The sequence below is a fragment of the Cinclus cinclus genome, chromosome 15 (assembly GCF_963662255.1).
Source record: "Cinclus cinclus chromosome 15, bCinCin1.1, whole genome shotgun sequence".
Taxonomy (NCBI): Eukaryota; Metazoa; Chordata; class Aves; order Passeriformes; family Cinclidae; genus Cinclus; species Cinclus cinclus.
In genome coordinates this window covers 9,059,172-9,083,011 of record NC_085060.1, presented here as the reverse complement: position 1 = coordinate 9,083,011, position 23,840 = coordinate 9,059,172, and positions in this window count along the sequence as shown.

The window sequence follows — 23,840 nt, the reverse complement described above, 5'->3', positions numbered from 1 at the left end:
AATGGAGATTATTGTGAAAATGCTATAGAAATGTACCATACTACCACTGCAAGTAATTTCCATGGATTTTTTGTTTAAAAAGTAAAATAAAATGAGATTTGAAAGTAATGGAAGATCAGTATTAACTAATCCTGATTAGTGCAGTCATCTTCTCACTAATAAGATGGAAGGATTTAAAATATATTGTCAAGTAGCTAAGTTGTTGTTATTATTATTATTACTATTATTATTATTATTATTATTAATGTCTAAGCGGAGCCCTTTTCCTGAAAACTTATCAGCCTCTTGTCTAGTTTCACTTTCCCTCAAAAATATGGGCTGTTTGAAACACCCAGAACTGTCTGTAGTCTACCCTCTACCTCTGCCTGTCCTAGGCAGCAATGCAAAAAAGCAGTACAGGGAGACTAACAAACTACTCCATCAGCATTTCTAATTCCTGAAATTCGGGAATGCAATAACAGAGGGCATTGTGTCATCAGCCTGGGGCAATTGCTTCGTGCTCTTGGCCATCAGGTGGACTGAGCTCAGCCCATCCCTGACCATCCAATCACACATGGCTGAGATCAGATTATTAGTAAAACAGCAAAGTAAATAACAGAGGAGCTGTCAAATGGTGCTCAAGGCAGGTGATTTATTAAACCTGGGTAATTTTCATTGTGCCAAAATTTTTCTCTTGGGTAATGGAACCAAAAAAAAAAAAAAAAAAAAAAAGAAAGAAAAAAACCCACTCACATTGCTGACTGCTGGTGAGTTGCTCTGGTTTGAGGACACTGGTACTTCTCAGCCACCCTCACAAGATGTGGTGGCCACTGTCTAGACTCATGCAAACTCAGACCTTCTGCTGGCACGGCTTGAAACCTCACTGTCAGCCTCAGGTCCTGCTTTAAAATGCTCTTCCCCTTTCTCAATGGAAACTCCTTAGAAAACAAAATGGTTCTATGCTAGGCATACAAGTGACAGGCAGCTTTTCTCACACAAATAATTCATGGTAACTTGAGCCTGAGATCCATGTAGGACTGGTACTTGTGCATATGAAGCAGAAGTTGGCTCTACTGGCCAAGGGAATGGAAGAGGGAAAAACAGGCAAACAAAACTCAGTACCTTCCATTCTGATGTAAATATATTCCAGGAGGCTCAATGCTTGGAAGAAGTTCAAGGGAGAGCCACAAAAATTGCTTGCAATCTAGAAACATACCTTCAGCATGACAGCACGGAGCTGAGCAGTCTGTTTATCCAGGAGGAGAAAGGAGAGTGGCTCCACCACAGTCTGCCTGCACGAGCAGGCATTTTTAACAACAAGCACTTTTAAAATTTACCTAAAATGGTAACATTGAAATTAAGGTGCAAATAGCTAGTAATGAAGCAAAGTAATCATTGACATAGAAAGAAGGTAATTTTTTCCATCACATTAATAGCAACAGGAGCGGCTGTTGGCCTTCTACAAAATATGCTGCAGTGCAATCAGCAGTGACAGGCTGAATGCAGGAGATGCTCAATGAGAATTTAAAGCCCACACGTCTGTCCTCCAGCAGATGTCATCCCATATATTTTATTTTTGCTTGGAATATAGCCATGTGTTGAATGCCCAGATGTGAGTGATGCCATCTATTTGGCTTCAAATAGCAGTAAGTCTTGAATAATTTATTACTATCAACGTTATTGAGACCTTTCTTCATAGGCTCAAAGAGCAAGGAAGATCTTCTGTGCTTTTCTGAATTCTGCAGCACTGATGACAGATTTTTTTCTCTAAAGGACTTCTTAGGTCATCACAAGGAGGTTGGTAGTGTTAGTGTACTAGAGAGAGAGTAATTATTCCAGCAACCTTTCCAAGATGCTTGTCAGCTGAATTTTTCTTCATATTCAGGGCCTGGTGACCAAAACTATCACCTGTGTGATAGTGACACAGCAATTTTGGGATGAAATTATACAAGCAGGAGAAAAAGTTGATGTTCCTTTGCAAAATGATGCAGCACCACTGGCAATGTTGCCCTGTGCTTTTGCCATACAGCCCTGAGCTGCTTCTCCACCCCACATTATCTGAAAAATATCTCTATTAAAGCATATAGTCCATGGTGACATTCTTTTCAGGATCTGCTCTGTCTTGGCAAAGATAGAGCTCATGTCAGGAATTGGTGACTGTCTCAGATCTTGCTAATATGATTCTTCTTTATTGAATCCAGATTCTTAAAACTGGGTTTTCTGAAGCAGCACATGGGATGAAGGTGCTCCAAAGAATACAAGACAGCTCTCTGCTGCCTGATTGGCCTTGGGACCAGTTCAACAGTGGCATTTGTGGGACCAGGAGAAGGGAGCCCGAGTGTGTAGTCACACTTTAGCCCAGCACCCACAGAAGCTTGTGGAGCATCAGGGCTGGGATGTGGCATGGGGAGCCCTTGATGGCTAATTCTTCATCCCCACACAGGGATATCCACAGCAATGCTGTCAGGTCAGTGCCAGGCAGGATCCCCATGGCTCCTGTGACTGAAGGTGCTCTGGATATGGCTCAAGGTGTATTCAGCTGGGTGTCACAGCCATCACCTTGAGCTTCAGGCTCAGCAATACCCTCCTGTCACTGCTCTTCCTCCACAGCCACAGCTTTTCCTCTTGGATTTCCCACTGCCGATGTGGCAGTTCAGGCTCCAAACTTCAAATGCCAGTCCAAAGGCATTGGCTTCTCTGCCAGCCAGCTTGTTTCCACTGATCCCTGAGATACCTTCCCAGAGCACTGAGGGACCAGTCCTGAAAAAATGCACAAGTGTTTTAACATTTTCAGTCTTGGTATGTGCAATAGCCAGGGCACAAGGAGCATATTGGTGTCATGCATTACACAGACTTAAACTAACCAAATTATAACAGTTAACACAGAACCAGTTGGACACTGCATCTCCACCATGAAAAAGACGGTTCAGATATAAAAATTGTGGTTTAGTTTTAAAATAGGAAATAAAGTTCTTAGTTTGCAGTTTGTTGCCACATGAAAAGGCTCTTTTCTGCTCTTTTTAAAAAGGGAAAAAACAAAACAGTCTAAGATGCAAATAACATTTCCTGATATGGAAAGCAGAAAACACTCCCAACACATTTCCCAAGGTCAGCTCAGAAAAGGAAACTGCTTCCAGACTCTAGTTATAAAAATTAGCAAGCCAAAAGCTAGAATTCTCTAAAAAAAGACTGAGCGCCTTGGTCCTCTCCTTACCCCAGAAACATCCTGTCTTACACCACTGGGACATTCTGGGTGTTTGGTACTCCCAGAATTTCTGTAAATATCCAAATACAGACTCAGGAGCCTACATTTCAATCTGCTATGTTTAAAAAAAAAAAAACAAAAAAAAACAAAAAAACCCCATACAAACAACAAACCCAAAGTCTCTCATTTCAAGCAGCAAGACAGCAGAATAGTAATCTATAGTTTCCATGTCTTCACTTAAGTCTAAACCTATTCACTCTCCTCTTTGTTTACTGTGCAAGCTGCTTCCCCACAAAAGGAAATGATCTCCCCAATTCAAATCTCACTTTATTTAAAGCAGTGGGCAAGGAGCTTGCCCTGGGAGGTGATGAGCACACAGCAGTGCTCACTGACCTCCCCACAGGCTCCTGAACAAACAGAAACCAAAGTGCTGATTGTGGCAATGCAGCCATGAAAGGGCTCAGTAGCAAGCTGTGCATGTTCAAGATCAGCAGCCAAGCAAAGCACCATCATGAGTTTGAACTTGCATTTGCTGAGGGCTGCACACAGTTACTTATTGTAACTGCAGAGATCTGCAGGATCTCAAGAAGTTTCCAGATATGTCCAAGTAATTTTATATGGATAAATAAAGGGCATATCCCCATAAACACTTCAGCTCCCCTAACAGGAGTCCACCTCAGTGAGGATGGGTCAAACCCACTGGTTATTTTCCCTTGGTGCTTAGAGCAGCGCTGGGGACAGGCTTCAAACAAGATCAGCTGCTCTTCCATCATCCTTGTCAGCAGAGATGCACCCAGCAGCTGCTCTGGAGGAAGAAGGGACAGACATCTGTCTGTGGCTGGGCCTGGTGTGTCACACACCTGCAGGTCAGAGAAATATTCATCTGTTTTCTGTGTAAGAGTGCCTGGCAAAAGCAGCAGTTTTTTGCCAGGCAAAAGTTCTGGGAGTCTCTGTGGATCTTCCACTCAAAGCTAGGTAGAGATACTAAGAAGCAGAACAACATATCAGGCAAGGAAGCATTAAAAATAGCAAGAAAAAAGAAAGTGTGACTTCTTTGTGTCTTTTTGTTCTGCGATCTTCCTGAAATAGCTGGTCTGATTCAGAAGCAAGCCTAAAGCCACAGCCACTTCCAGCTCCCTCCAACCTGCTCCCAGCAGCCACAAGACCCCCACTGGCCAGAGGCTGGTGCTCAGCTGCCCTGACTCCAAGTTCAAACAATCCTGGGCTGTACTTGCTGTAATGAGTATGGTCAAGACTAAGCACACAGGACATAAATAATCCAAACGCAAGTTGTGCTCACAGCCTAATCCAGTTACTGCTCTAATTTCCACATTTCCTCTTTGAAAACAGTTCTTTCATCTTCTGTATAGAGCTGAACCTCTCCCAGATGCCATTTGCAAGGCAGGAGAGGTGCTTTGCATCAGAGTCAAGGCAACACAGAGACCTGCAGGAGCATTTCTGACCCACCCTCCGTGCTCTCCATGCGAGGTGCAGGGCAGAGTCAGTCCTTGCTTCAGTTCTTTTCATCAGCAGTTCCTCATCCTCCCCAGCTCTCACAGGGAGCTCTGGGTCCAGATGGGAGCAGAATTCCAGAGCTCAACAACAGTTCCTTAGCTGAGCTCCCCACTCAGTCCCTTATTGCAGGCAGCAATGGCACAAAGAAAGAGGAGCTACACAGACCTGACTGTTACTGAAGCAGTACCTGTGGGTCGCAGTTATAAAACCTGCCCCGCATTTGCATCCCCAGACACCTCACCATAAAGCAGAACAGGCTAGTACTGACTTTCTTTTTCTAGTTCCTCCGTCAGTTCTCTGCTCCTTTCCAGGCTGTTGATGTTACATGTTATGCTGCTGGTGAAACTGGTATCTGGTATCCTAGCAAGCACAGGCACCCAGCCCAGCTGTTGGGGCTGGGATAGTCCAGGCACTTGCTCCTAATCTTTTTCCTTTGCTTGCAGATCTTTGGCTGTACTTGTCAAACAACAAAGTATCACAGAGGCTGTTAAGAGACCTTGTAGGTGAGGTGTGTAGTCAGTGACAGAGGGAGAGCACAACACACAGCCTGTTTTTATGAAAATAGTTATTGTTTACTATTCCAGCATTTCCTGCGGCCTTGGGATGTTATGGCTCAGAGGTTTCATTAACAACTCTTTGATGAGACTATTCTCTAAGAAATCTCATATGTATAAAAATGAAAAACCACAAGGAATACCTGCTGGAGGCCTGGCTTTGCCTTGGAAACATCTAAACCTAATTCCAGAGCAGAGCTGTGTTTGTATAATCATAACTAGTTAAACTGCTCTGGGAGCCTAGGTGCCAGCTGAGCTCTGTCCTTGCAGCCAGGGCTATCTGCTCACCAGAGAAGCTGTGGCTGACCCATCCCTGGAAGTGTGTGTCCAAGGCCAGGCTGGATGGAACTTTGAGCAGCCTGGGACAGTAGAAATTGTCCCCACCCATAGAAGAGGCACTGCAAATAGAGGAGCTTTAAGGTCTCCTCCAACATGAACCATTTTATGATTCTATCTTTCCTGATGGCAGAATTGGAAAATACTGTTACACACAGAAAAGACATTTTTACCAACTAAGGAAAAGCTTCTATTTTCCTGCCCAGATAAGTGGAAGAATTTCATGATCACAAGTGGAAAAAAAAGCAAAACAAAAATCTGGAAGTGATAGTTTTGTTCAAGAATAGTAAACCTGGCTTGGCCAGAAAGTTCAGCAACAAAATTTGAATCTCAAACTCCTATACTAAGATGATGTTTAGCAAGTCTATTGTTTAGAATAATCACTTTAGCTTCCTTTTTGAAAATAAATGCCAGCCAAGACTGGGGGGAAAGATTTTGTAAGAAAAGTAACAGGATAATTCAGTCGTGGCCTCCCAACAAAATACGGGTTTGTTTGTTTGTTCAGTAGAAGCAAATAATGTTCCAGATCAATATTTGGACTTTGTCCAATTATTCACTGTTTAGCCAAGAAAGTGACAAATCCACTAAGAATTATCATTTGGAAATTGGTCATGTGTATTATAAACCAGCTTCAACTGTCCCTGACCCAGGATAACATACAGCCTCCGAGATTTCTTTTAAATTTATTATCCTGAATTCTTTCAGGAATTACTATCCTGAAACCCATTCAGTTCCAGCAATTGGCTTCCAAGGCCTGACCCAGTGTACCTTTGTCTATCAGGTGAATGTTACTGGATGGCAGATGAAGGTCTTGGAGGAGCAGGGGGTCAGTAAGCTTGGGGCACTAGTGGTGGTAGGTCTGTTGCTATGAGGCACTTTGATTTCCCTGAGGAAAATATTCTGAGCAACTCATTTCCGATCATTAGAGTCCCTCAAAATATTATTTCAGATAATTCTCAAGGATGCTGGTATAAATCTCTGATTAGAAGTAATTGCCACAGGAAATTTACCCTTTCTTGTTTGGCTTCTGCAGCACATCAGCTAAAATTTATTCTGTAGTTCGCAGCAGCAGAAAAATGATAAGTGGATTTAAACACATACATTTAACAGAGAGACACACATGGCACAGCCAAAATCTTCAAGATGTTGTACACAGATACAGCTGCTGGTCTAGAATTTAAGCAGTGATCTATATTTGGTCTTGCCCAGAAGCCCCAGTCTGATCCCAAGTGATTGGCTGCCTGGATTTAATGAAAAGCCATCCTTAACAAGCTTGTTTGAGACTCAGACTTCAGCAAGAACACACTATCTGGAGCATCACACTGAGCCTGCTTTACTCTGTGTTGATCACAAGGCAGAGCAGAAAGACAAAATTGCTCTGCCCCCTGAAACCTCAAACACGATGATCCACATGTTGGGAAAACAAAACTTTGCATGGTACAGTTCAGGCAGTGATAACTGCAGAGTTACAAAGGTTACAGCTTCCCTCCCACAGGAGTTTGGCATTTCAGCCATTCCAGTCTTCCTGTTTAGAGGAAGACTTACTGGGTTTAAACAAAGTTTCCACACTAATGATGTAGTTAATACCGTACATCTCCACTCATGTATTCCTTATTGTTCATGCCATGTTAGGTTCTTTCAAGGCTGCCTGTGCTCTGACTGCAGCCTGTGGGCTCTGAGAGTGACTCTGCAGCTCCACCTGATCAACATCACCTTCCTGTGGCATGGGACCCAGCCCTGTCAGGCATTTCCCATGCCATAAGCTGTAGCTCCATGGATCCCAAATGCCTTTGGCAAGCCAGGAGAAATGTTTTGTATGCAGAGACCTACAGTTTTTGCATTATTTTCTGCCCCAGATGCTACAGAGCACAGACCTGGCTGGTACCCAGCTGCCTCCCATGGATTAGATGAAACAAATAAACTCAAGCAACTGCTGTAACAAGGTGTCTGAAGGCAAACTGGACTGCCAAGAAATTAGTGTCCAAACGATGCCTAATTAGTCCCTTGGGTGCATCATATTACAGAACAAAGCAGATGTCTGTCTGGGTGTTATATTGGGAGAGTGGATTCTGATCTGATTTGGGCTGGTGCAAGGCAGGAGCAGGCCATCATTCCCAGGACACATCTGGGGAGACACATTTTCTGGCTCTCACAGCCCTGGTGACAATTCAGGCTCAGGGAAGCAGCTTGTGCTGGCAGGGGAGGGCAGGAGAAGACCTCTCAGTGCAATACAGAGAGCTGCAGATTTTATTCTGAATTACCTCTAGTAGATAAGATATAGATACAGATATGAAGGTGATTTTGTGTAGCCTGTTAGAGATATAATGTAGAACTTAAGACTTTGATACACAGTAAATTATACAATGTGAGTAATGTAAAACCTATTGGTTTGGGGGTAGTCACAAGAAATGAAACTTCTGATTGAAAACATGAAAAATTTCTTAGCTAAAATCAAGCATTCAAAGCTGACCAAATGTTACCATTAAACTCTAGATCCAAAAATAGACAGAGTTTGAATGGGGACTGAAATCCTGCTCAGTAACTGTTGGTAAATCCAAGCAAACCACACTTCTGTGTCAAAAGGAAAACACAGGCATGCGTTGGTTGGCTTTGGCAGGGAAGAAACAAATTTGCTTTCCCAAATCTGCTGACATGTTTATCAGGATAATGTGAATGAATACATTGCATTTGCCAATATAGCACACAGTGGCAGCTGAAGATAGAAAACTATTTGAAAAGAAATTATAAATTATTTGTCTGCACACAAGGGGCTTTATTTGCCCTGCCTAAACAGTGAATTGCACTTCTGACAAGATGAAAATGAGCAGCAAAGCTGGCTGCTGACTGTGGCTCTGGAAAAAGAGTGGTAGGGGAAGTCTGGGGAGAAACAGGTCACTCAAGCACTGCAGCACCCAGTGGACTCCTCCTGCTGTCTCCAACGCCCTGAACCTCTGCAGAAGCTGAGAGGTCTCTGCCCTTAATGAGTATTTCTGGTTTAAAAGCCTGGAAAATATTTTTCAACCTATTTAATTCTTCTGTGGAGTTTTCGTTCTGCACTGCCTGGTTGGAACAGAGAACATGCAACAGAAAGGACAGGAGCTAATGATGAAAAATACCCTTTGCTTTCAGCTTTTTTTGTCTGCTGGAAAATAATAGATTTTCTTGGCAAATACCAAGAGGATATTTGTGACTGAGCTAGCTCTAATGAACATGAGCTGCGCTGTGCCTGTTGCACTTTCAGATGATTTCACCACTTTACAATTCAGCTCTTATGATAACATTTAACACACACTTGTTAAACCATTCAGTGCTAAGGCAGCATAAAGTCCAGCAAAGGGCAGCACTGGGCACAATCAGTTTCGAGGTGGAGTCCATCTTACAGAAAAAACTCAAGTGGCCAACAACACAAAAGCTGAGGTGTTGTAACTTTTTATGGCAGGGAGTATAATTCATTGACAGTGCTAATGTGATTTAAGCAAATTGAGCAAAATAACACGTGGAACTGTCTTTTAGTGCTCTTGTATTGTGTGGGTTTTACTTTGTCACTTGTTTTAAAAAGCAACCAGCAATTTCTGGGAATGCTGAGTTAAAAAAAAAAAGGGAGGGGGGAGGGGGAGAAAAAACTTATCAGGCATTTCTGTAGCTTACTAAAGATGATTAATTTGAATCAGCAAGACTGAACCAAAAAGCTTTCATTGACCAGTTGATATTCAGAATCATCTTTGTTTAAATATGGTTTTAAATGACACGAAAATTAGATCTATTCCTGAAACCCTGACACAAGCAAAGTTCTTGTCTGTATATCTGGGCTTGTGGTCAGATCTATTTTAATGTCTTTAAAAAAATACAAGTGCTAGTAGAAAACTGGAGAGTCATCTCAGCTTTTGCAGGGCTTAAAGGAATGCAGAGCAAAAACCAGTCTGAAATTAAAGTCTCTGGCCCAAAATATGTTCTGCAGGTGCCCTTTTAGCTGCTCATCTGTGTCATTGCATAGTCTTTGGCAGATCTGCTGCTGGCAGGACAAAGGATGGACTGCCCTCAGGTGTCACTTCACCTGTCCTGAGACACAGGAGCTGAATGTGTTCCTCATCCATCAGCATCAGGTACCAAGTGACCCTGAGGAGCAGCAGGCACAGGGACAGGTGGCTGTGGTGCTGTAAATGTGATGTGCCACTCACTTTCTACCTTAAGTGGTGCCCCCCAGTCCTTCCCCTATGTTGGAACCCTGGTCACTGAGAATTTTAGACTTTCTGTGCTCGCAAGCACTGACCCCCAGGAGAACAGTGCATTTGACCTGAGGCCATAGAGAAGGCTTCCAAAATTGAATGATAGAACTGGGATTATGGGTGTGTAGTTTGAATAGAAGTGTGTAATATCACATGGTAGAAAACTTAGAGTTTAATGTTTTAGCATATAGTAATACATATAAAGCAAGATGGAGGTTTTAGGGTGGAGGCTAGTCCTTCTTCACCTTCTTCTTCATAGGTTTGGGTGGTATTGTGTAATTGGATAGAAAAGTCCTCATTGCAGGCCATGGGTGGTTGTTTAGTGCGTTAAAAGTAAAAATAATTTAGGTGGTATTTCTTAATTGGACAGTTTACCCTTAAAAGGCTTTGTAGAGAGAGAGATAGAGCTCCATTTTTAGTTTGTTAGCTTGAAGTGCTGTGGAAGTCACAGTTTGTGAGACTGTAATATAGATAAGAACTAATAAACATCTGAGTCCAAACAAGAAATACATCTCTCTCGATTGATCCTGACCCTGGCAAAAACAAGATGAGACTCGATCCCCCTGCACCAGGGTGCAGCACTGCTCACCACTGAGCAGTGAGTGTTTGGGCCTGCATTGTGGAAAAAGCAATGCTTGTATGGCTGTGGGCAGAAACAGCAATCATTTTTGAGTAATTTTTGGGCTTCTCAAGATGTTCACCCAAGTTTGGGAAGGATGAAATTGGTTGCTGCTGCAAAATGATGCAGCACCTCTGAGCAGGGCCTCTCTCAGCCCATCTAAACCTGACAAACAGGTCACATTAACTCCTATAATTTGTTGACTACTCTTTGAAAACCTTTTAAAGATTTTCTTTCACTGTGTCCAGAGTTACAGCTTACAGTTCCCAGTAGCTATTGGGAAGGAAAGGAACAGATGGATGCAGACAATAGCAGCTCTGGGAAGAGAGACCTGTTATAATGGCACCTGCAGAGACTGATAGCATGTGGAAAGGAACCCATAAATTATTTAATTATTCTGGGACTTGATTTAATATATACAAACAAATCTGAAAAAAGACTAAATGCTCTATCTTGCCAGAACAATTCTTTGCAATAAATAACCCCTATAGAAATGTTTATTTCCTTTATTCCCAGCAGTGAGAGCTTCTTGACAAAACACATAATTTTCATTAAAATATTTCTGGTTCTCCTCAAGAGCAAGGGGAAAGTTCACCTGAACATCTGAAAATGTTTGTCATCAAAATGAAATGAAATTCGGAATTTCCCATTCCTGGTTCAAGCTGCCTTCTGTAAGGATTTTATTCACAGGTGATGGCTGCTACCCAGAGAACCAAATGAGGTCATTCAAGGAGAAGCACTGTTTTGTTGGCAGTTTATTTGAGCTATCAAGAGGTGTAGTCCAGGATGAAATAACTTCCCACAGCCATTCCACCACCTGTCTTTGACGGAAACCTCTTCAGGAATCGTGAATAACTGTGAACTGTTTTTTAGAAGCTTCAGGCTCTTCCTTGGCTCTATTTTCCTCCAGATTTCCGTGGCTGGAATTGCCAGTGTGTGTGGCTGAGCAGAGCAGGACACCCACAGCTGAGATAACAGAGGATCTGCCCCTGGTTCTGAAGTAGCCCAAATCCTCAGTAGCCCAGATGAGCAGGAAATTATCCAGCTATAAATCAGCAACCTGGCAAATACACCAGAGACACCTGGTGAGATGGAGCAAGTGCTGACCTGGAGACTTATGCAAGGGTTCTCTGCACATGGATCCAAGATGGAGCTGGGGTCTGATGGCTCCAGCACAGTAAAACCCTCTGTGGCAGCAGTCAGGCTGGTGGAGTGTGGTCCTGGCAAGTCCAGGCGAGCAGAAGCCATGGGCCTTTGGGCTTGATTCTGCTTTTGTCAGGACCCTGCAAGCACTGTGCTGCAGCAGGAACTGCTCCCTGCCCAGGAATGAGGAGCTGCTGCACAGGAGCTAAAGAGGTGAAGGTGCTCACATCATACCCAAGGATGAACCAGAGCAAAAGGAGCAGGTGGGGAGCTCGTCAAAGGAGGTGAATTGTGGCCAACAGCTGTGGTCTGTGTGCACACCACAGCCCATGCAGGGATCACTTCTAGCACAAATCATAGCAGGACAGCTCAGAAAGAGGAAAAACTCTATCTTGGCTCTTCCTGGGCTTTGCACAGCTGCCTGGTGAAATCTTGCCCTATCCCACTAGTTTATCAGTTAGATCTCAATTCATGGCATTTTGAGTACTTTTCCTGGCTAAGGGAACAGCTCAACAGAGATCCAGCTTGTAATTTCAAATTAATATAAAAAAGCACTTTTCTAAATACCATACCACCTAGCCTATTTTCAAGCAAAGACAACCATACATAGGAATATGTGACTGGGGGCTCTAATTAGAAGATAGAACCTTGCATTGAAGCTAGGGGCTGGGTGGAAATTGCTACATTTTCATTCTGTTTGTGGCTGCATTCTGTTATCATCCTGTTTTCAACCTTCTGCAATAAGTGTCTATTTTAATGAAGACTGCTGGGGCTGATCTAAATACCAGAACACCTTGCATGCAGTACACAGAAGTCCCTTTTCCCTTCAGAAGTGCTGCAGTGTTCATTTGCATCATAGATCTATGACCAGGCACACTTAACAGGATGGATCAAAGTCCTTTTAAAGGCAATGTTAGATCCATTGTCAAATCCAGAATCATCCCAGGTGTAGCTCTACCTGGGCCTGTCAGTGTGTTTCTGGATTGCTGTAGAAACAAAACCCAAAATGCTCTTTTTTTTCCCCACTGGGGTTACTTAACAGGGCACAAGCTGCAGCAAGCAGGGTCATCCAAATGCCTGGGCAGGGCTGGGGATCCCCTGCCTGAGGAGTCCCTGGGAACAAGGGGGTCTTTGGTGCTTGCTAACACTCAGATGCACCCTCCAGCACTTCATGGCCATGGAGGGGTGCCAAGTGCCTCTGTCTCACCAGCTTCCTTTCTGCTACCAGGGTTTCCTAGCCTGGGAGGAGGTGATCAGGGAGCACAGAGGCAAGCTTTGTGCCTTGAGCAAAAAAAATAAATAAAAAAACCAAACCCTCTGCAGTTCCAACAGGGTTTTGTCTCTTTTTCCCTTCCTCTTGAAGTCTCTCCACCTTCCCTAGCCCTTGTCAACTGTTTGATGCCAAGATCCAAGCAGGGCACATTCCCAGTGATCCTTCCCCTTTTCATCACTATCAGCAAAAGAAATAAATGGATGGTTTTTTCCCCATGATGTAGAGTTGGTGAAGTCTTAAAAGCCTGTTTTCTTCTCTAAGAACTGAGATCCCTGAGGAATCTCCCTCTCTTGTGTCTTTCTTGTGTTGAGGTGGAATTAGTCACATTTTTTGCAAATGACAGCAGTTTCTCAGAAAAAAAAAAGAGCGAGTTCTGGACAATTTATAGGCTTATGCAGAAAAAAATAGTAAATCTGTCTCCAACTGTTTGGACTGTGCTCTCATTTCATTGCACACAAGCAACTTCTGTCACCACTAATATGCAAATAAAGATATTTGGCCTCAATCTTTCCTACAGGGAGAAAACCTTCAGCAATGGCACGTATCCTACAGCCAAGGCTGGTCGCATGTCAGACCATATTTTCTTCCCTACCCTCAGTTCATGCAGGCTAAGAAACCCACAGGATCCAGAGACCAGACCTCTAAAGATGTTTCAGCTCAGTCCTGCCTCAGGTGAGGTTTTTCACAAGTTATTTTTCATATTACAGAAGCGTTGTAACTACAGAACTGTAGTGATGGAAACTGAGCCTCAGCTGGTGAGAGCTGTTTAGTGTACTGTTAATATGCAGCATGCAGCTCACAGAAACTGAAAATGCAGCTTAGATCCCTGTCCTTACCCAGGCATTTTCTGCATACCAAAATTAACTGTGGTCAACAAAGAAACCTGGGATTGGTCGACAGTGAAATCCTTTAAGCAAATGCACAGAAGAATTATTGTGCCAGGTCTAGGGAAGGGGGGAAATCTGTATTTAGGATGAATGCTCTCTGCAGGCCCAGAGGACTAGTGAAATCCATGAACTCCTGCAGATTCCCCCTTGGCAAGGCTGACTTAGGGAGGTGTAAAAGGGTCTGGTATTAAATATTGCTGCCTTGACTGGTGGCACTATGTGGTTGTGCTCCCATCAGAGCTGTGCTCCATGGTGTGATACTGAAGGGAGTAGGGAGTCACATGAAGGTCTGAAAAATTCAAATTAGGGCGGTCCATCTACAGCAAAAGCCTGTCTCATGGGTAAGGCAACTTATGCAGCTATGGTGTGTTTGAGAATGGGATGTCAGGGGATTGGGAAATTTGCATTTGTGGGTTTGATAAAGGGTTTTTAATTGGGCTCGGAGAACTGTCATGGAAGAGGCCACTGCAAATGCTCAGCAAAATGCAGGCTGGGAAGGGACTTGTGACAGCAGACACTTCTGGAGGACACAGGGCAGTGGGGAGGGGAAAGCCATTTCAGCAGAGGATAAGGCTGCCTCAGGCCAGGCAGAGAGGGCCACAAACTCCCTTGGGCTGGAAAACTGAAGCTAGAAGGGGTCTTTGGAGCAGTGGATGCTGGATGCTCCTCTGCAGAGGTAAGGAGAGAAGCTGTCTGCCCCAGGTCCTCTGCCTGCCTGTGGGCTGTCAAACACCTCTGGCAGCCCCTTATTTCTCCAATGACAGTCAATGGGAGGATAAAATGTGTGCAGCTCCTGCCACTGGCAGTAACACAGCAGGCTCCACGAGGTATATGAACACTCCTGGCAAGAATGACAGAAGTTCTCTTCCCAGAGCAGCTGAGGCAGACATTACCAACTGCAAATAACTCACAGACAACATAAAGCAGCCTCTCTCCTCCCCTCCCTCTCCCCTCAGCACCTGGCTTTGCTTTGGAATCCATTGTGGGTTCCCCTTGAGATTTCTGCCAGTCACCACATTCCATCTTCAGTCTTACACCACCTCCGTCCATGGCAAGTGAAAGGAACATCCTCAGCCTCCAGGGGTGGGTAGCTGGAGCATGACAGTACCATTTGATCCCTTGATGGCATAAGGTGGAAAGCCCCTACCCTGACACCTTCCTCCTGGAGCCCAGCAACGGGAGGGTTAACAGTTTCAGCCTGGTGTCTTCTCCAGTCATGACCTGTGGAAAGGGCAAATCTCATGTTGCTCAGACCTATGTGCCTCTGCAGCAAGATGAGGATGCTTCTGCAGTGCAACAAAGTGCTGCTGAAACAGGGGATGTAGGGACAAAAGTCTCCTAATGCTGGCAGTGGCACTGATATTCTTGGTTTTTTTGGCATCTGACACTCAAGCTTTTAAGTTACTCTTAGGTCACAGTCTTTATGGCACAGCCACAGTATTGCAAATTGACTTTTTAATACAGGAGAGTTGAGATTTTTCATCTCCTGACCTGCCTCCAGGAACTGGGGTTTTAACTGCACCATTAAGCATCTTGGGACTTCCAGTATAATCAATCATAAGAGTTGGCAGTAGACCTGACATGACTAGGAAGGAACTGCTTTAGGACATGGCTTAATACTAAATCCTAAAGTTCAGGTCTTGAAGATTCTCCAAATCTGGTTTTTTTTGTTCCTCTTGCCTCCATGTGTTAGCACCTTATATTATGTTGCCTATAAAAGTGTTCAGAGTTGATCCAGATGAGCAGTGGGAATAACACATCAGCAAATGAAACTTGCAATGGGAAAAAAAAAGAGCTGTCTTGCACATGGAAAATCCAGGCCCATTAGCTGAGCTCTGGAACAGGCTATCCCTTTGCCAGGATACAAAGCTTCTGAATCTAGTGCAGGACACTGGTTTCTGACAAAGATAATGCAGTTTTGGAGCAGGGCTGGCCCTGAAAATGGGGCATCCTGCCCATGGCAACACCTGAGTTGGAGGGACCGGGATTGCCCGGTGCTGTCTGGGAGGGTGCTGTTTGTTGGTCTGGTCCTATGGGATAGGGTGGCAAATCCTTTGGCCTTGCAGCCTTTTCCTACATCCCTTTCTTACCCAGCATTGTGCCAAGGTAGGCCTCCAATTTGTTCAGAAATTGTATCAGGTGCCTGGAAATTAGATACCTCATTAAGTACCATTTGACCAGCCACAGCCTGTTTGCCCTCTCCAGGCTGCTTTGCTCTCTGAAGCCCAGTTTAGGACACCTCTCACATTTCAGTCTGGGGTTTTTCTGGTCTCTTAGACTCCTGTGGCTCTTTTCTACTGGGTTGCTACCTGGAAAAGGCTCTCCTTGTAGCTCAGCCTATCCCAGCTCCAAAGGGAAAGAACTGCAATGCCTGAGATGCTGTTTAGGTCTCAGGTTTCTGTTTAATATATGCCTGTGGTTTGTGGCTGTCTGAATGCTTCCAAGGACCCTAAAAACTGGCAACTCCTGCTGCTGCTCCAGCAGCAGGCTCCACTGACACTTCCCACTGCACCTTCAAGTCTGGGCCACCAGTTCCTGCCCTGCCTGACTCTGCTTTGCAGCCAACCTGACAAACATCAGCACCAGGAGCCCCCTTCAATGTGGGACAGAATGCCAGCCCCCGGGGGGGGAGGGATTGAAGTTTCCTTGGCTACTGCTTTGGTTCCAGGATGGAGTTGACTGATGGGTCTGCTCCAAATCACACCTGTTTTTCTGGAGGACCCTCCTGCCATGCTGCTGCTCCAAGGGCACCATTCTGGGACCCTGCCCTGTGCTAGTCTGGCAATACGAGTGCCCCAAAATTCTGGGGAGTAACCTGATGTACTTCTTCTATTACTCATATGACACTAAAATCATCCAGAATCGACAGAGAAATTTGGAAGGAACACTGGCCTTCTGTCCCATCTGTGAAGCTCATTAAAGGTGGCTCTTAGCATCAAACCAGACATACCATTAAAAGCTAAGAAAATACCAAAAGTCTTCTTAGCTGGGGAAGCAGACCCTTGGGCACATCCTCTTGCAGCCAGCCTTCCTAGGAGTCCTTTCTCCCACCAATACCGGGACTGCAAGATTGGCTTCTGCAGACAATGTTCCCTGGAAACATGTTGCATGAAACCAATAGAACTGTACCTTTCCATTTCCTACTCCAAGTGGCTGTTCTGGGTTAAAAAGCAACTGGAATGTTAGGAATTGTTAGGAGAGGAACAGAAAACAAAGCAGAGCCTACCTATAAATCTGTCTCAAATACTGTCTCAGGCAGAGCTAGCAGAGCTGCAAAGGTGGTGAGGGGGCTGGATCAGCTTCCAGGCAATGGGCAAGGAATGCACAGAGACCCTTCCAGAACAGAGGTGAGAACACAGCACGTGTCTGTAAATTGCCAGGGGTTTAAAGGAAAGAATATTCACTGGTAATACTGCATTTTGGAGTCACAGAGAGTCAGAAAGCAACCTTGGTCCCCAGCTGGTGGGTGACACAGGGGTTCCCTTTGGAGGCTTCTGGCTGTGTCATTAGCGATTTGTGTTGGCTGAGCCCTGCCTGAGGGCACTGCTGAGCAGACCCTCTCTAACAGGGACGGACCATTTTCTAGTCAGGTCTGCCTTTTGCATCAGTCCCTCCCACTGCTGTGCTGCAAAACCCAGAATAGGGAGCTAAGCTCAGCCTCTTGCTGCAGAGGAGATGCCCTCCCCGGTGCCAGGAGAGCTGTGATGCAAGGCTTGGTCACCTACCAGAGACTGGTCTGGCAAGCAGGCAAGAGAGAGGGGCAGACGCAGGGTGGGGGCTGAAGGGAACAAGACAGGGGAAAAGCAACTTAAGGGGGACAGAATCAGGAATAAAGAACAAAGGGCCGTTAAACACAGTGAGAGCACATCTGGCCAAAAAGAAACAGTTTGCCAAGTTCTTGCCAAGTTTGTCAAGAGAGGAAAACCTGCACCACTGCACTTCTGCAGTGAAGGGACAGCATTTGCAAAGAAAATAACTGCTAGCCCCAGACAGCCTGTGAACTGCATTGTGGTTTTGTGCATTTTCCCAGCCAGCACTTCCATCTGTAAGGAGTGGAGCAACCCAATGTGTGGTTTGGGAGCTTTTTCCTACAGGCATGCCTTGGTGCCCTCTTCAGTATTGATAGTAAGTAAGGATATGTCAAGCTAAAAATAAATAAAAAATCAAATAAATAAATGCATAAAAGTTATGGTCCAGTCTTTGCTTCCCAAGTGCTAGAATGTGTGCACTTAAGAGCTGTTCCAGGTTGCTGTGGGGTTGGCTTAAAGTTGTTAGAGTCAATTATGTGTCTGTATCAAAAGGCTTTTCCCATTTCACAGCTCATTCACAACAAAGTGAGCTCAGATTGACAATTTTCCTGATGTGTGTTTCCTTTATAAAGAATCAGATTGGTGGAAGGCTTTTCTCTTCCATATTATTTCAAATCAAACAATGTGTTTGTCAATCTTACACAGAATAAGAATGTTAGCAAGAGACTGGAAAGATAAATAATTTAATATTATGAAAAAATAATCTCCTTTTCTGGAATAAATTAATGGGATTCTTGCATCACTATTTTTATAAATATTATAATGTTTTATTAAGTTAACCTTGTAATCAATTTGCAACACTGTAATTAATCAAGTTTTGAAGAATGCTAGAATAGGAGTTTATTTTTGTAGGACATAACTGTTTTAATGAGGGTTTGGACAACAACAATAAAATTGAAGACAATTGAGGAATACTATTCCTGTTTGCAAGAGAGGAGTAGCTGCCATATTTGGTGGAGTGAGCCCTTTAAATTGCCAGGTATCAGCTCAAGAGGTGGAGGAATAAGGAAGGTACAGTTGTTCCCAAATGTCATATAGAAATCTGCTGAATTTTATGATCTTTGATCACCTCAAAGAACCATCTCCATCAAAATTTTACAGACATCATTTTTATATGCCTGTGCAAAGGATTTGTATGCACAGGTGAGTACAGGCACATATACATATGGAATAGCATTTTTCCAGCTGCTTTTATAAGCTTCAAACTTGGCATAGTTTTACTGAATTGGCTCCTGTGGGGTTTTACAAAAAAAAAAAAATATTTACAAAATGTGTTCCTAAAAGATTCTAAACTATTTCCTTAAAAACCAATTCCATGTCATCTCAGCTTACTATTACCATTTAGAGGAGGCATGTTAAAATTCACCAGTATTTGTCCTTCACCCAGAGCATTTTCCAAGATTCAGTGAAGTAAAAAGAAGAGTCTGTTGTTGACTTGTCAGGGGCCTGTGGTTCAGAGACAAACCTCTCTGTGTGGATACCCCATACCAGAGCCACTGATCCCCAGTACTGTGACAGCCATGTGGCAGATTGTTCATGTTCTTCAGTGTAAAATGCTTTTTCTTTTTCATTCATGGCTTTCCCTTTTTCAAGTTCAAATGCTTAGGTATTTTCTCCACTCAATAACATATTAAAAATAAAAGTTTGAAATATTGTCCTTTGAAAATAACTTTTTGAGTTATGTTTGAGACTCGAGAGATGGGAAGAGATGTATGTGCTCACCATTAAAGTGATTTTTAGGGCTTTGTTCCAAGTGTTGCTAATATTAGATTGGCTTGGTATAGAAGGTGGAAATCCAGGGGATAGATGGGCCTCTGTGAGACGTGGTTATTGTCTTCTGCACTGATGAAAATCCATTCAATTAGCAGGTCATGTGTGCTCTGTTTAAAAAACCCCACCAAAGTGGTGAGCATGATAGCACATTCAGTGTCTTTGTCCTGGAGGCATAAATAAGAGAGCCCTAAACTGATCACACATGTGCACGGAGTGTGGTTATTCCTGAAAATAAAGACCTGCATGAGTCAGATATTGAGTGTGGCTGGGTATTAAGAGAGTAATAAGCAGTTGCTGAGAGGCAAAATTCTATAGTAACTTCCACTTAATAAACCAAGGAGCTGAACATGGGAGCACACCTCAGTTAGTGGGTAGGAAGTGATGGTGGCTGTGCCACAGAAATAAACAGGCTGGAGCCTGCAGCACCTTGTGTAAAGAGCTGCAGGAGGACAGACACTGCTGAGGGGCCTCTGATGTACTTCATGCTTTAGGGCTTGGAGCAGAAAATGTACCTGTCCACACAAGAAAGTCAATGAGCAAAAAGAAACCTGTACAAAGCTGTAATATCAGGGCTTTTTTTCCTTCCTGGAAAAAACATTCCTGACGCTTTCATGCCTGGGGATGGAGGCACACACACTGATTGCTAACAGCACTGCAAACTGTAAACTCAGCCAAATGTGAGACTGCAGCAGGATTGCTTGGTGGAAACATCTCAAGTACAATAGGACATGGAACGGACCAGGTTTGAATAGATTTAGTGAGGGAGCAGTTTCCTAACAAGAAAATATGGAAGGAGGAGGAGGAGGAGGAGGAGAAGGAGAAGGAGAAGGAGAAGGAGAAGGAGAAGGAGAAGGAGAAGGAGAAGGAGAAGGAGAAGGAGAAGGAGAAGGAGAAGGAGAAGGAGAAGGAGAAGGAGAAGGAGAAGGAGAAGGAGAAGGAGAAGGAGAAGGAGAAGGAGAAGGCAAAACCTTTGGTAGCTCTGGGCTTTTTTTGTTTTCAGCAATTCTCTGTGCAGCTCCTGGGGTTCCCCTCTTAGTGTGTGTCATCTGGGAGTGGCTACAGCCATGAGCTTCTGCAGAATGAGAAAAATAGTCCTGGGTGGGTTAGGAAAGCACCTGGAAAGAAAACAACATCATGCTCATAGTAAATAATTCAGATATTACATATGACATTTTATTTGAGAAGGCACAGGAAAATGTGCTCTTTGTATTTTTATTGAAGTTTTCTTCTGTCACTTTGGGAAAAACTTTTGAAGGGTGAAGTAGCATTTATTTTTGTAAATGCACATGCAAGTGATATGCAGAGGGAGTGTGTCCCAGTGAGGGCCTGCAGGAGCAGGTGCTGCACCTCAGGAGCTGTGACAAAGGCAGGCTGCCAGTGCTGGGCACAGCCTTGGTCCTTGTTTTATTGGGGTTCGTGTGTTCTCCGAGCTCAAAGGGAATCCCCTCACAATCACATCTTTCTCTGCTCTGAACAGAGCAGGCACAAAGTCACTTCCAGAGGACCCCTCTTTTCTAAGACTTTCTTCCATGAATTTCTAATTTTATATTTAATGAGTAGACTTCAGAACAAATACAAGCTGTTGTTTTATTCGAGCAGAAAAACGAGTTTGTCTGAAACCCTTTGCTGGCGAAACAACCTGTTAGAATGAACTTGATAACACACAGGGTTTTGCAATTAGTTTTGTAGGGCTCCCATCCTACCAAATCAGCTCATTTACTTACGTGCTACTCTGGCTGGGCTGGGAATTAACCATAGAATTGCTCCTGGATTGGGTTTCACTTGTCACCTGCCCAGAGAGAGAGATGTCTCCAGGTCTGACTGGAGCATGAAAGAGCACGTTGTGTTTGCAGAGTGCCTTTGTTCATCAATTGCCTTCTCATGCTTGGTGGTTTCCCTTCTCTTTGAGCATCCATCTGGTGTGAAATATTAAAAAATAAACAAAACAAAACAAAAAGTTAAAGAACTAGCACTTAGAAACAATTGTTCCTTTTACAGAATTTCATCAAAGAACTCTTTCCTTGCATGTTTTCAAGTAATTTGCTCATTTGGGGTTTCCTGCTGGCACAGTGATCTCTATGGGGTCACTTTGCTTCGCCCTGCTCACGTTGACGTATTAAGTTACTAGGTTTATTTTTATCACCTGCCCAGATTTTAATTTACTTACTTGCCATTAAAACTGGCCTGTACTGCAAATATTTTCCTAGCAATATATACACTGTTCAAGTCATTCACCTCTCCCAGCTACTTATGGAAGCAAAGATACGAGCAGGAAAAGGCTGGTAAAACTAAAGGTTTGTCACCACCAGCAGGTTGCAGAAAAAAATGTCTCAGTACTGACCCTGCTCTGAGAGTTGCTTTGGAGAACCACTGCTTCCCAGTGCTCAACTCAACCAGCTGGAAACCACGTCCTGACTGATGGGAAGCAACAGCAACAACAAAGAACGCAGCCTTTTTTAACAGTTTTCCTGATTTCTTCCATCAAAGAAATGAAGACTGGTAACTTACTATCTGGCAGCATGTGGAGATTATTTCTTCTTATGCTTAATTTTCTAAATGACTGCAGTTTTTCTATTCGCTTGGGAAGAACCTGAAGTTCACTGCAACAAATATCCTAATAAATACATAATAAATAAAGGAACTTAATATCTTAAATTAAACAAAGGAAGACTGTTATCAAAACTATTATAAAGCATACAATTAAAGAAAGAAATCCCAGCTTTCTTGGGTATTTCACAAAAAGAAATTGTACCACAATATATCTCATTGTTTTTGCAGTATTTAGTGTATCAAGTTTCAGAAACTCAATTCGAGAAGTTAAATCATGATGAAAGACTGGTTCAGAGATTAAAACTGTAGCCTAAGAATCAGAAATTCCTGGTTTAGATCCCACATCAGTTAAAAAATCCTTGCATTTCTGCTGGCAAATGACTGGCCAGCAATCAGCTTCTTTTCCAAAAAGTATTCTTCCTTTAAAAACCCTGAACGGGCCCCTAAAGCTAAAAAATTTAGTGAGAGTAATAGCAGGTTCCCAGCTTGTTGGATATGAGCACTAGAGGGTGACAAAGCTGCACCAAACGAACACAGACTACAGCAATTTCTGGCACTAAGTAACATTTATTTATGTAGTCCAGACTGATTCAACAATCACATGGATAAAGACCATTCCTAACCTTTTTTTATTTCTAATTTGATAAAATTTACTTCAGGGGTTAGTGTATCTACTGCAGATCCTTCTCAGTACGTGTGACTGAAGTTAAGATGGTATCCCCTTCCTGAAAGTATCTTTCTGGCACATGGCTTAGATGTCAACTTTATTTTTCAATATATTTATATATTACTTATGTTCTAAACAGGCATATCACAGGCACTGGAACAAAACCCTCTCTAGCATGTCCTTAATCTCTGTCATCAGGCATGCATTCTAGGTTTGACAGCTCTGAAAAAGAAACCACAACTGCAATCCTCAAAAACATTCATTTCCTGTAAAAAATAGCAGTGATACCACCTTGAAATGCCACTGAAGTGAGCATAGAAAATTTCTCACTAAATAGTAAAGGATATTGGAAAAGACTCACAAGCATTCATAATACCTCAGTACTTTAAATTAAAAGAGAATGTTGAAGAGAATGTTGATTTATAACTCAGAAATAAGATAATGTGAAAAGAATTTCCAGGGCATATACAGCTACTGTGGAAATGGGATAATGATGTTTTGCATGGACCACAGAAATCATGAATGCTGTAAAAAAAAAAATAAATAAATAAAAATCCTTGCTCTACGTGCCAAATCAGTGAATAATTGTGCATAGTGATTTGTGTTTATCCCCCATTTTTGAAACTCTACAATACATTAAACCTATAATTTCAGCTCAAACACAAAGAAGGAAAAACAGTAACTGAATTCAAATTTTGTGGTTCTATATTTAATTTTTTTTTTACTATACAGAAAATAAACTGTTTATAAATTTACTTGGTACAATGATTCAAAATTTATCACTAGATAGCTAAGATTTCCAATTTCCTCACTGGTCTCCCCAAGAGCCATCACAGCAAGGCCTCCCCACTGCTCCCCGTGAGTACTCCCAGCAGCCCCAAAGTCACCAGAGCATCTCTTTCATGTCACCTCCCTGGCAGCTCCCACACCCCCACCCTTCACAGCCCTCCCCTGCCACCTCAGGGCCTCCCCTGTCCCCTGCCTGTCCCCAGCAGTCACCACAGCACAGACACAGCACTGCCCTGAAAACCCAGGAGCAGTGCCAGGCAGCAAGGAATCTTCCATGGAAGAGCAAAGGGAATAGGAGTGAGGTGGTCACCTTGGAATGGGTTAAGGAACACCCACAAAAGCCTCGAAGACACTACTGCTCCTAACTCAGGATGCGAAAGGAGAGTGGTGAAACAGAAATCAGAATCTGGTTCTAATGTCCATGTCCAGGTCTCAGTTACCTGAATAAAAAGAGACACAACTGTTGGAATATTAAATGCTTGTGTCTGTTACTGTGTGATCTCTACTAGCTGGGA